Source organism: Pieris rapae, chromosome 10, assembly GCF_905147795.1.
Source record: "Pieris rapae chromosome 10, ilPieRapa1.1, whole genome shotgun sequence".
In the NCBI taxonomy this organism is placed as follows: Eukaryota; Metazoa; Arthropoda; class Insecta; order Lepidoptera; family Pieridae; genus Pieris; species Pieris rapae.
This window is the reverse complement of record NC_059518.1, coordinates 7,513,662-7,528,767: the sequence shown is the minus strand read 5'-3', so window position 1 is coordinate 7,528,767 and position 15,106 is coordinate 7,513,662. Positions and strand designations below refer to the sequence as shown.

At 30.5% G+C, this 15,106-nt stretch overlaps 1 protein-coding gene across 1 annotated transcript in view; it reads left to right on the top strand.

Moving 5' to 3' along the window:
* The first annotated feature begins 578 nt into the window (after positions 1-578).
* LOC111000968 (neuroligin-4, Y-linked) overlaps positions 579-15,106 on the top strand; it is a 48,478-nt gene continuing 33,950 nt past the window's right edge. The window contains exon 1 of the mRNA XM_022270595.2: positions 579-711. The gene's annotated coding sequence lies outside the window, so the exon portion shown is untranslated. The remainder of the gene's footprint in view (positions 712-15,106) is intronic.

Here is a 15,106-nt window from a genome sequence, read left to right as displayed (position 1 = left end):
TATTTTGTAGAGGTTCTATGATTTAGAAAATAGATGTTTGGAAGTTTGGAATAAATTATTCGGTACGGTCGTCTACGTTGTTAGAATTTTTATAACTTTTTTGTGGTAAAATTTTTTTTTCATAATTTTAAAATACTAAAATTGTATTTTGCATAAACAATGTTGAGTAAAATATTTTGTTATGAAATATTTTAGTCAAATATATTCTCACAAAATCTCACTACAATATTTTACTTAAATACTTTTTGATTTATTTGGCTTATAATAACAACGTATTATAATTATAAGCCAAATAAATCAAAAACACTCCATTCATTGAATTAAATATAGCATGACCCGAATTAATATGATATTTGCATACCGAATGATAGACCATCGCCATGCCATTACGTGGTCACACTACCCAGCCTCCAGCGCCCGAAGAGTTTTCATATTGACCTATACGTAATACACACTTTCAGCGATAGAGCGAGATAGCCTGCCTCAAAAGCCTCAGCATCCATACCGTGTAACAGGGACGGACATATACTGAAACGAAACCGGGTTCACGTTGTTCAGTTAGCTTCAAAACCGTCGGATGGAGCGTCGCGTGCTTGACAAGAATTAATCGCGAGTGAATAAACATTAAATAAGTGGTGTGATTTGTACTTATCTGTATAAAATTGTGCTTTGTGTTGTGTATGTTTGTGTCTGAATGGGAATTGTTGCAATGTAAGTAAATTAAAATCGTTTTATATATCACAAGCGGCATTTAAAAATTACACTTTGGCCGATTTAAGAATACTCTAAGATAATCATTAGGGCAGTCAATTGCATACGTCTCCATTTGGTTGGACGTTAAAGTTTTACTAACCAAGACATGCTTCACTAAGTATAAGTAATGTTAAAATATTTAACCTGTATTATTTCATTACAAAAAAGGGATTTTTAGATCGCTTCGAACAAACAACTCATTAAGACTCAAGCCAAATTAAAATTTGATAAAAAAAATTGATCAGAATTAGGCCTCAATCATAGTTTAAATTTTGACTATGCTTTGCGGTAGTCAACATTTTTATTTTTATAGACATTTGCTGAGATTTGATCAATTATCTGTATAATAATTTTAATTAACTATAAATATCTTCAATATAACTACTAACTTTAACATATAAATTCTCATGAAAATGAAATTTAATGTTGGATAACATCAGCCCAAAATTTATATTAAAATTTCAGTCAAGTGCACAATTACCTTGCATCAATCTGAAGATGATTGATGTAATTCTCTATTTAAATTATACTTTGTTTTAAATCTTAGTCCACACAGCCAGTGTGAAATGGCGGTACTTACAGATGACTGAGCTTAATACGTTAACTATACGACTTAATTCGCTATTAAGCGGATATGATGATAAATTGTTTATTTTATTTATCTATATCAGTCCTAGGGCTATAAAAGTACACCTCTAAAATTGCAAAATATCTATTGTATTGTCTATTGATTTGTATTTTCGTTATTCTGATGATATGGTATTTACGACTCAATTAAACATAGTAATTCAATATAACCCTACGTATTTGCAATCACGCTGCATAATGCATTTCACATAAATGATTACATGCAGTAAGTTCAAGTGATTTCAACTCACAGCCGTAATGAATACAGGCAGTGATTTTAAAAAATGAACTGTATGAATTATATTTACAGAACGAGGGGCATGTTTTCCAGTTCCAACATCACCTGTGTCTATGTCGTAATACATAATAATATGACAGTATACTATATTAATTGTCATATTCGATGTGACCTACATTCACAGGTAATAAATTGATGTTGAGTCGGGTCATTGCGATCAGATTTACGTATTGGTAATAAGATGAAGGATAATTGGCCGGATATCAATACATTACGTTCAAATGTTAAGGAGGAAACTCTACTTTCGTATTAAACTTCTCCGGAACGGCTTTCCTGATACCATGAAATTTTGTGTGCATATTGGGAAGGTCTGAGAACCGGACAACATCTATTTTTCATCCCCCTAAATGTTAAGGGTAATCCACAATTATTTTTTTTCAATTTTTTATAATGAATTTTCAACCCCTATTATTTATTTCATTATTAAAAACTTATGTTGTGAACTCTGAGGTTTATACAGAGACAAATTCTACTAAACTACTAAACAGGTAGGCTCAGTAAAATCTCATTAAGGAGAAACGAAGTTCGCGGGGGCAGCTAGTGTTCTTATATTGATATTGATAACAATAATTCCAGTAGATCTCGTTTGGCACAACAACTCAAAGAAATTAGGTTTACAGATGTATGAAAATTTAACAAACGCATCAGGCTAAGATTTTAATAATTGTCGAAACGCCTAATCACCAAATATTTTTATTTCCTTATTAATTTTATAAGTTTTCAATTTGTAAGATTACTATAAAATCTCAAAAATTAACTGAGAAAAAATTCTATTTGTCTGACTTCTACTAACATTTCATTCAATAGTCATTTTTATGCATAAAAGTTTATTTACTTTTGTCACGGCACAAAATACCAGGAAATCTGTAACAAATCTTTAAATCAGTAAATGTTAATAACATATTCTGTCTAATACAAATGTTGTTGAAACTAAACGTAACTATATATACGAGATATAATATATGACAAGAATTTGCTCTTTCAAGCGGATTGAAACTATAAATAGTATTCTAGTTTATTCAGGCTATACAAATCACCAAAGCAAAGCGACCTGTAAACGATCAAATTGAATGAACAAACTCCAATTTGAATTGCGATAGTCAAGTGTCAATAGCTCAGACGGCCTAAAATTGCTTTGACAGCCGTATTGAGAAAGGGCTGCCTCTAATTTAAGGAATTGTCATCGATAAAGCCCTGAAACCGACTTCGAACAGGCCGAAGAAAGGGCAAGGAATTCGGAATATAAATCTTTCCCTGCAAATTACTCACGATAATTTTAAATTGAAAAATTCCATTCGATTTTGCTGATGTGTCTCAATGGGCGGGCGTTTATTTCAATATGCTTAACGATCGAGTTTCGGAGAGGAAAAGTTAAAAAGCTAGCAACGCACTCGGGAGCCCTCTGGTATTGAGAGTGTCCATGGGCGGCGGTGTCACTTAGCATCAAGTGAGCCTCCTGCCCGTTTGCAGAAGAATAGGGGTTTAAAAAAAATATGTTTAACCTAAGAGGCATATATACTCCACTATGTTTATAGCTTACGACATTTTGCTTCAACACTTGAAGTTGAGTTAGAATTATTTTCGTTATTTTCACTTGTAATTAATATAATAATCATATAACTTATTCATACTAAAAAGACTTTTATTTATTAATATCACAGAGATCGTATATTGTTTTGATAAGTTAAGTAGTATATATCACAAGCGCTATAGTAGCTTTTTAAGACCTTATGCATACTACTATATTATGAAGCTACTATATGCAAACATCTCACCACGAAACTCTCTCAATGCATACACACAATTGCGCCCAATAGTAGTTCTATTATATGATATAAATCAATTCTTAAATTATTATTTTTTATGTAAATATTTGGATTGTGTCAAGATTGTTTAGTGTGTTAAGTACACATATAAATATACCCTGTATATGTACAACTATTTATTGAAATTTGGTGGTGTCAGAGAACACTACGAAACGGAGAAAAAATTAAAATGGACAAATAACGAAATATATACTTTCTCCTATGGTCGGAATAGAAGAAGTTTCTAGAAGCTTCATAAAAATCAGGTAGATCGATTAAAGGTAGAACGGATGAAATATCAGGAGGGGACTGGATATTGCAGGCGCAAATGGAGATACGTAGACTAGATCAAGTGTTTACTATCAAGAAAGACGGGTTTCACAATTTCATACTTTAAATTGTAAACTGATATTGGAACAAAAGCTTTTTCAATATATTTAGTAATTTAACTATTTTCCATTTAACTTATCATTTGGATAAATATTAAAAAAAATTATTAACACACGTGATTTAATAAAAGTATATGCCCAGAGGGTATATATACTGGGTTGTGCGAGTGTATTTCTGATTGACGTTAATAATTACTAAAAACATAATTATTTTATTTGTTAAAATCTACTGGCTTTTTGTTTTACCCTGCGGCAAATATATGTGGACAGCTTAATTTATTTGAAAAATCGTTATACACATATATGTACTAAATGACCCCAAGTTCTAATCAATCTTAAGAGATTTATATGTTTAACATATAAGTATTCAAATTTCGAGTCATTATCATAGCACTATCAATTATATGTTACACCATATATGTTTAATTAAATTTAAGTTTTGGGGCTTAAGGTATTATATTAGTCAATTTAACTCGTTTAAAGATGTTTTAATTGTTTTTATTTACTAATGTTTATTTCAATTTATAGCAATTTAATACTGTGTGATTTATACTGAATTAGAAATATGGCAAGATATAATCTAGAAAACTGCAATTTAATAATACTTTTTTGTAATTATGAAATTTTTTTTAATCTTGTAAAAGTTATGTAACTCGGGTTAAATTTATAATTTATACGACACCATATTATAATATTTTATATAATTAATTCCTGTCGATAGAAATCTAACGTTATGATACCAAATAAGAGAAACAAAAGTATTTTTAATGGCTGGATGCTTCATTTTAATGAGACTGTACGGTTCCTTGGTCATGGGTATAATTTAAATTATAGGTAATATGATATTTACTATACCTTCGTTCAATATGTTAGAATGTCTGCGTCTGGTATTCATTCAGTGCATAACTCCAACGATGTCTCGACGATGATGATATTTGTTTTATAATCGACGCGCTTATAAAACAAATTGTTACTTTGTTACATATACCGTCAAGTTATGTAAACTTAAAGAAATAAATAAAAAGGAAATTGAGCGTAGTGCACAAGTCTTAGCTCATACAGAGACCTAATTGAGAAAAGAGTTTTTTTTTATTGAACTCATCTGTTAAGTAATACTGCCACCCATGGACACTAACAATACCAGAGGGCTCGCGAGTGCGTTGCTGGCCTTTTAAGAATTAAAAATTGTCTTGTAAAATGCTCATTTGTGGAACGGCGGACGTCGAGGTGATACGGTTGGAATTTCGTATTTTGCTTCGACGTCCGATGATGAAATTATGATAAAACTGAGCTGTAGGTATTAATCCAAACTACTATTAAGCAAACAACTTTTAGGAAATATCCTACTAGTAACTGTGAATTATTGGTAATTTTTGAATATTGCATATAAAATCACCGTTTTGCTTATATGTAAATTTAATACAAGGAAACCAATTACAGGGGATAGCATGGTGTGGTCCAATATAAATTGGACTTGATCCATCCCTAGTTCCGACCCAATTAGAATTTCCCCATGCTAGGGGGTTAGGGCTGTGCCAACATGTACATGCACTGTATTAACATTTTAATGTTTCCAAAAATTTAGAAATAAAAAAAAGAATACGTATTTTGCTTCTTTGCCTTCGTAATTGTAAAAATAATATAATTGTTTTGTTAATAATTAATAAAATGAACTTAGAAAGAAAAATCGCATCTACACACAAATGAAATGAATATAAAAAATACCTGTCAGGGTTTCCAGCTCTTCAATTACAAACATAATTATATATTCATAAATATATATAATTTAATTACATCTTTTTTTTAATATTTTATATTTTCAATACGTCTTAGTGTATGAGTGAGTGTGTGGGTCATGATAGTGACTGAATAAGTATGTGGGTGCAAGTGAGTGGGAGGTTTGAAACAGCATATTTAATTTATTACAGATATAGCATTTAATATTTATAGTAACAAAACTACGAATTATGAATAATTATTATTACAATAAAATATAATGTCTTATAATGTGCAAATTTAGTTTTACATAAACAAAATGCAATTTTTTACAACCCTACATTTAAATTGCGAAAATTTGCCTCAACTCAGAATTAATCTTAAATAATTTATGATTTTTCCCATCGACCCTTCGTAATCAAACATGCTGTCAAGTAGGCGGGAATTATTTTGACATGAATTCGATACACATTTATCCTCGACATTTTAAAATTAAGTACGGAATTGATAAAGATTCTAGAACTTCGTGTAACTCTGTGAAATGTATTCTATGATTTATGTTAAAATTTGAGACAAGTTACTAAAACTTTCATCTGTCAAATGGCCTTAACTTTGATGAATGAGACAGCCATTCTTAGATTATTGTTAAGGAAGCTTATATATTTTTGATTAAGTTTAAGCTATAAACAACAGACCTCTTTTAAACAACATATATCTTAAGGATATAAGCTAGCAATGAATAAGGATTTTATATCTTTGAATATTAAAGCACCAATGAACATCAAATAAAAGGAATAAATCACGATAGTTCCTTTCAAATAAAAATACATAATAACATTCAAAATCTCTTTTCGAATAGAAAATTGAATTAATATCGCTACAAAGAACACTAAAAGCCCACTTGACCGTTATTCCGATTTTTCGTTTATTTCTAAATATTGGATTCGTTTGAAGAATTTTATCAAAAACTATTCAATAGTGTTCTACTTCATATAATAAACAATGACAGAACGTAACGACTGTGAGTGTGACTGTGATAAGTGGTTTGATGTAAAAACTTTTCGCTGGCTTATTGGAAACAATTTTATAATAAAAATTTTCATTCATTGAATTTCTTCGTCACAAAGTTACAAGAATTCAAACAAAGCTCTGTTATATTTGTTTAGATAAAATTAAGGTAATTTAACCGATCATTTACATGTCTTATTTCCTCAATAATATATACACAATATTGCATCAATCATAATCATTACCCCTTGATAAAGTTTAATTAATTTTGCTTTATTTTATAAATATTTCATTTATAATTAAAAACTAATTATGACTTGTATATACAACACTTTATGTTTACAAAAAATCATTACAAACTCATTTGAAACGGTCAGTAAAATTAATAACGTACAAAAGGGATTTAACCCTTCAATGGATGAAGTAAATTAAAACCGTGTTTTTATTACGTATAGCATATTGTATTATAATATAGCAACACGACAATTACGACGAATATATTATTTTACCTGTGCCTTACTTTGTTATTATATTTTGTACTTGTTAGCAAACAAAGCCTTGCCATAGAGTTTGACCGTAGTAAAAATTAATCATAATAATAATACAGAGAATTTCAGTCCAGAAATGTTTAAAATTGTGATTATAGTCTTAAAACATATTCCGTTACCAGTTTTTTTGTTAAAATTGGCTGTTATTTATTACAAAAGACCGACGTGTGAAGTCGTATGGTAATTGATAGATGAATATCTTTTTAATTCTTTTTATTATGTGACTACGACCTAAAGTGCTCCAAGCCTTTATCCTCATTGGAAATCAAACCCACAGGGATGGAACGTATTATATCAAACTATTCTTTTGATAACACTGCCATTTAGGCCCGGTCAGCCAAAAAGTACTTTCATACGCTTTTGAAGAAACGTGAATAAAAAAACATACTAAAGTATTTTGGTACACGAAAAAGTAACATCAAAAAACGATTGCCGCAGCTTTAAAAAATTAAAATTATATGCAATCTTACAATGTACACATAAATAAACCATATTCAATTTCAAATTCGCAATAATTTTTCACGTATAACAGAGCACGAATTGAATTTTAAGTACTATACCTACTACTATCAATTTCAACTCATATTAAAAGCAAACTAATAACTCAAACGTTAAGCTGCAATTAAGTTAAATGCAAACGAAAAAAAGCAATATTTCACGATTTAGCAAAACAATATTTCGTATTCGATCAAATATTTGGCCAAATTTTATGTAAATCTGAATAGTATGTTTTAGAGGAAATCTTTTTTATCGACATACTTTTATAGAGTTTTCCTTTGTTTTTCTCTTTCCGCGGTTTCCGAAATAAAAGTCGCTTTTTATATTGCGTCTGAAACTGTGATAAGTTTTCGTTTAGTTTTATTATATTCTTAAGTACTTAAGGTTTGTACCTTGAATGTAAAGTGTATGTTAATAGGCAATAATTCTAAACCCTTAATTTATAACATAACAGAGAAATATAAGAACTTGGTAGATAAGATTCTACTTCGTGCTTCAGGTAGCTAGAGTCCAAGAGTGTACGCCGAATAGGAAAATAAGAAATTATTTTTCTAGATATTCAAGCTATTATTTGAAGTGAGATTAATTTGATATAAAAATAAAATAATAATGTGCGTCATAGAAATAGCTGAAAGAAAATTTGTCAATTTACCCCGGACGTAATTAGTTGCGTGTCTAAGCGTACTAAATTCCGTTCCATTTCGAAGTTAGGGACCATTTCCTGACACAATGAACCCAAATTCCGATAAACAAAATGTTTACGTAAAAATGGGAATTTAATGCGCAATGCTCGTGCTTGTACAATGAATTATATAAATCCTTAATTTCGTCTTTCAGACTTTAAATAGAATTTAATCGTCATTTTTTCATGGGCTTGTGAATCTATGTAATTGAATTGAGTCATACAATGTTAATGTGTTATGGCTTTATATTTGTGACTTTGATAGACGTAATAATCTCATTTTTATTAGCTTTTCATTCTACTTAAAGCACTAGGTATACTCCAGCACAAATATAATCTGTATTCCTTCTTCCCAAACAAACAAAATTGTTAAGACATTTTATTAAAATTATTTTGTCTAATTTACATGGTGTTTTTAAGTTTGAAATTTGAATGCTTCTTATTTTCATTTTCATTTTAGAATTTTGTCCATATTGATGAGGCCTTATTAATTATTACCATATTTACTCCGCGAAGACATAGATTCCTAATAAATCTTAATTAGGCGCGATTGATACATTAATAAAAAACTCTTTATATCTGAATTATTATTATAGTAGATCGTGAAATGTTTAAACATTTCACGCTCATTCATCTAGATTTGATTATTTCGATGTTTCGTGCGCTTAATAACCGGCAAAATTATCACTTTGATAAATGAAGTCAATGTTTTATTATTTATAGAACAGTAATTTAATATTATTCCTTATATTTTAGCGGATTTTAATAATTAATGAAGCTAATATATACATATTACGTGTTTCAAAAATAGGTTACAAACTTCCGAAATTTGGGTTAATATTTTATGAGTCTTGTAGTTTTGTTCTGAATAGGAAATGTGTACAGTACATTGGGTTGGCGGCCATTTTTTTATTTTTATTGTGGAGTTGGGTTATTGTCTAAAAAATAGTCGTCCCATTTTCCCTTTGTTTCGGAAAATCCTATCTTTACAATGGATCTAGGCCTGTATTATTTTAAAATGGAATATTTTTAGTTACAATTCGTTATTTAGTAACGTAAAATTGCGCTAATTTTTATGCGGCTACACTCCGCTTAAAAAGTGTAAGATTTCGCGCATTTTAAAGATTTGTTTTGAAAGCATCAGCTGGTTGTTTGACAGTTTCTCTACTTAGATAAAGTATTACCCAGTTAATATTTGTTAATAACAGTTATGAAGCTGGAAGATATAGGTTTTTATTTGTATAACTGCCCTTTACCTTGCTCATGAATTAAGTTTCTTTTATACCTTATAGATTAAAGTTTTGGAGTGAATTTATTGTATACTAAAATTAGATAAACGTTTCAAGTTTGAAGCTAAAATTAATAAACATATATTATTTCACCAAAAAACTACATCCAAATAACTACATAATCGTGTTCAATCGGTGGTTATAAATGGGTTTACTTCTTCTCAAATAGTAGTGACATCCGGCGTCCCCCAGGGCTCCATTCTTGGGCCGTTGCTCTTTTCCTTATATATTAATGACATATCCAAATGTTTCTTACACTGCAATTACTTGCTCTACGCAGACGATTTAAAGTTATACAGAAAGGTAGTTACACTTTCTGACGTGAAACTTATCCAGGAGGATCTCGATAGGCTTGATGACTACTGCCAAATAAACAAATTATTCTTGAAATATAGTAAGTGTCAGCATATCGTGTTTACAAGAAAAACACATAACACAATCACCGCCAACTTCACACTTGGATACCATGCCCTCGAACGTGTGCGGTCTGTAAGGGATCTTGGTGTCCTTTTTGACTCCAAATTAACCCTAGATAAGCACATAGGCTTAATTATTAATAAAGCCTACCGCATGTTAGGTTTCATAACACGAGTCACCAGACCCTTCAAAGACAAAACCACATACATCCACCTTTATAAGACGCTCGTGCAATCCCAGTTGGAGTACGCCTGTCCCATCTGGAATCCGCATTACGCTATATATGTCGCACAACTGGAGGCTGTACAAAAGAAATTTTTACGCATTTTAAATTATCGGATGAATAGTAGTAGGGCTAATTACAAGGAACTTTTAAAAAAATATAAACTACCTTCTCTGAGTACTAGGCGTAATCCAATAGATTGTGTCACAGTGAGAAAAATATGCGTAAATGAAATAAGTTGTTCAGATCTCCTTGAACTCATACCATTTAATGTTCCTGCCAGGTCTCTACGCTTACATAGAACTTTTAATTTTCAGACTCCCAGAACCAACATTGGGTTCCGCGAGCCTCTTCACAGGATGTGTTCTTCTCTAGATTCAATTAAAAACATTGACCCTTTTTCGCACTCCACTACTGCTTTGTTTAAGAATAAAATAAAGCAGCTCTTAATGTCAGTCTCTTAAGTCTCTGTCTAATTATGTGTGTTGTTGTCATGTATTATTTTTATGGTTGTATAAGTGTAACCTGTTGTGGATGCATCCAATGTGTTTGTATTGTGTTTTATTTTTGACTTTGTTTTTATTATAAGGATGTATCTGTTTGGTTTCCCAATAAATAAATAAATAAATAAATAAATAAATAAATAAATAAACTCAGTTTGAACACGTAACTTGTAAAATGAAATTGAGGCAAACATACAAAAGTTATTATTACTCTTATGCATTTGCAATGTTTACGTACGAAATGACCTCGTAATTATTATTTAGAATAGTTATACCATTGGTAGGAGTATTAAAATAACGCAGAGATTTAACACATTAACAGGAAACGTTGAAACGAATCAATTTAAAATCTTAAATCAAAAATGTCGTCGCAAGTAACAATTGAACTTTTAAAATTCATCAACAATCAACTTTTATTTTTCACTGTACGTAAATGGGTAAGGTAAGTTATTAGATACTGATTTATAAAGTTTTATCTGTGCGTTTAATGTGAAGTATATTGTTAGGACAGATATTGCTCGGGATCCATTCTTCATTCAATTAAATATCCAAGGAACGATGTAACTCAATTAGGAAATTTAATTATAAAATTAATTTACGGAAATGAGGACCGCGAAATACGATATTTTTTATTGAGTTATATTTTAATTATGAATTATACAATTCTACATAGTTAACTTATATAATTATTTATTTGGACAGTGATACCTACGTCGATAAGAAAGACACCATAAGCTTCTAGAGTTAACTAAAACCAAACATCAAACTCATTTAAAATTAAACACGAAAGCATGAATATATATTGTTTGATCCTACCAAATGAATCCCTAACAGAAAATTAACGATCGCAATTAAAAAGCGATCTTAGCATTCGATTCAATAAAGAAGGCACATTAAAGTGATACTGAACATAAGCTTTATCCAGCCATCGGGAGCCTAAAATTTATCCACGTCGATACCAAAATGGAGACCATTAATATAGAAGGTCGTTAAGCCGAGTGGATAGTTTTTCAACGACACAGATTTTCAGAAACAAAAACGTAAAACCTTGTTAGAGATTTTTTACATGACAGCTGGAGGTCCGTGTTTTTGCGAAGTACCGGCTGCTTGGATATTTCCGTGTCGAGTTTTCTGCGATTTTAGAGTTATGTCCGTGACTGACGAATAGGATGCGATTATCCATTGAATTGTTATTTCTTATATTATGTCTTTATAGATTTGTGAATGGTCATTTTATGACGATTTTCGAGATGGAAGTGATCGCATTTTTTTTGATAATTTCATGATTGTGTACCCTTAAAAAACTGGGCGAGCCATATTGTTTATTATAACAAAGACTAAATAAGACTGAAAACGACAAACATTTAATTACTATTTGTAAAAAATTAGAGACATAACTGGGTCCTATAATACATACATATGTAAAGGGGAAGTTACATACATCACACATTATTACTAAACTTATCACTTACAGGCGGATTTTGGTCAATATTAAAATTTATTCCGCAATCCGCACGATTTAATTTGTAACTGTTTAGTCAAACTACATTTCATATATCTAATTGAATAGTACAGCATTCAAAAACAAAATTTCTAACTTGGAAATAAATTAATAAAAGATTAATTAGATATATTTTTTTGACACATACTTATAAATTATACCAAGAAACCAAAATTATGACGATTAACTAACTATATGTTTATAGCACATGTATCTTAAATAATAAAAAAAATAACTCTTTCCATAGTAGCTTATCTAATAAAAAATAAAATACACAACACACACAATACACAACACGCAATACTCGTTTAGCAAGTTTGCTTATCTTTCTGATGCCGCGTACAAATTACTTGAAGAAGTCTATTAGGTATGAGGATGTGCAATTATTTAATCAATTACAGTCTGAAATTCGCAATATCAGAGTGTTTAACAAATTCAAAGGGGCATTAAAGATACATGTCAGAGTGAACCCAGTAGACTAAAATTGGGACGGCTAATGGCGACGTGTATCTCACTCGTATATACATCTTAAGTTTCTCATGTAAACAAAATACATTTTTGTAATGAGAAATAAAGGTCTTCAAACATTCATAAAATAAATATAGCATAATTTTTATGTTTTTAATTGTTTACCTCTTTAATCACGCACTGAATCAATTTTGATTCAATTCTTTTGCCCAATACACGATATACAATAGACGTTTGAAAAAAATATTTTAATACAAATTTAACGTAGTCCTTTAACTATGGAATTATTTGTTCCTGATTACTTACTGTAAAATGAAACTACAGCGTTGTCTTGTAGTTTTTTGCAACACTTATAGCAGATATTAAACATTTAATATATTCATAAAACACTAACAAAATGTAAATTCGTTTTCTAGGATTCTCAGTTTATTTTAACTCGGCTTGCTTCTTAAAGTATTTTTAAAAGAAATTTTCTTCATCACTACACAAAAGTTTCATTTCAGGTTCTTAATAAGTTTTTAAAATATAAGCTTGTGGTGATAATTCACTTAGCTTTTAGTTTATATTAAATTCATACTATGTGTAATAATATCAATATTATATCAAGGCAAAACCAGGCGGATAGCAATCTCTTTCAAGTAACATTTTATTGTATCAATTATTTAAACATCCCTATAAGACATGAGCAGTGTTAGCCTAGTGGCTTCAGTGTGCGACTCTCATACCTGAGGTCGTAGGTTCGATCCCGGACCAATGGACTTTCTTTGTATGTGCGGATTTAACATTTGCTCGAACGGTAAAGGAAAACATCGTGAGAAAACCGACATGTCTTAGACCCAAAAAGTCCACGACGTGTGTCAAGCAGTGGAGGATGATCCAGCCTATTAGATTTAAAAAAATGATCATGAAAGAGATTCTGAAATCTGAGGCCAGGACCTAAATAGGTTGTAGCGCCACTATTTATTGTATATATAAGATATTGCTTCTTGTTCTAGTAATGGAGATTCATTTACAGTTTTTTAGATTCTGTCTTTGTTTATATTGTTTTATAAAGCAGGTGAATGAACCGAAATACTAATTATTGACCATGATTAATTTTTTATTTTAATTATAATCCCTAACTTAACACTTAAACATCTCTACGAATTGGGTGATAGAAATAAAATCTTGCTATAAGAAGCATATCATTCTCCTTTCAAACAATGTTTTTCCGTTAAATCTTTCAAAGAAAATCTCAGGAGAATGTGGTTTTTCAAAGGAAAATGATAATATTATCACGTTTTATTCTTCACATGCATTCCGAATCGTTTCGGTCAGGTCTTTAGGAGCCATTGAAATAGCATACCATTTATTTTTATAACATCGTCTACGTTTATAGGAAAATAATCCATATTTACTTATTTCATTTCAAAGCAATCTCGTACAATTGCATGGACGCAATTAGGCCTAAAATTGTTTCCCTTTCATGTCCTTAAATAGGAAATAGGAGGACACAATTCGGATATTGGCTTTCTGCCAAAGTAGAATTCGTTACTATACTTTTATTTCAAAGAAATTTGCGTCTTTTACTTTAACCTATACTCGATTATATAGTCAATGATGGTTTTGTAAAAAATACTTAATAAGGTTTTGTTTTATTAACTTCAGTATTAGTATCTTAGTTTTATAGTTCTGAATTTATGGTGGCATCGTTCGAGCATTTAATTACTAATAAATCCCATTGGTGCTACATTCTTGGCCTTAGATTACCGTTTTTTCCTAACAAACAAGTAGGAATGTGATACACATGCTCAATTCTTGTGTCGGCCAAAGTCATGCCGGATTCCTTACGATGTTTTCTTTTACCGTACAAGTTTTCCAGAATTCAATTGGTGTACGGGATTCTGTTCTTCCACTTCAGAGATGCGCACGCTCAATTTACTAACTAGGCCAACACTGCTCATCTAATTAATTTAGTTGGTCATACAATAGAAGAGGCAGAATTTCTCAAATTCTCGCATAAATTTATATCTAAAATATTTTACGCCTTAGAATAACCCTTAATTAAATTATGAAATCTCAATATTATGAACCCTTTCATTTTAGTTTCTACACAATAATGTCTTTGAAGTCTAAGAACCGCAACTTCCATTATGCTATTGAAAGACTGTCTGATCGAGCTCTGATTTAATTTTATCTAAAGATACATTGTATTGTGGGTGTTGACAGCTTAATGCACTACGTAGGCATTGAATAGTCTAGACGTACATTAAGAACACAATGCACTGTTATTTTTTAATTTTAATACTTTTGCTGGATAAATAACTTTTACCTACGATATTTAAAAAAAATGGAGTTGGCGGAAAATATTGAACAAACATCTCTTAGACCGTATGCTCAGT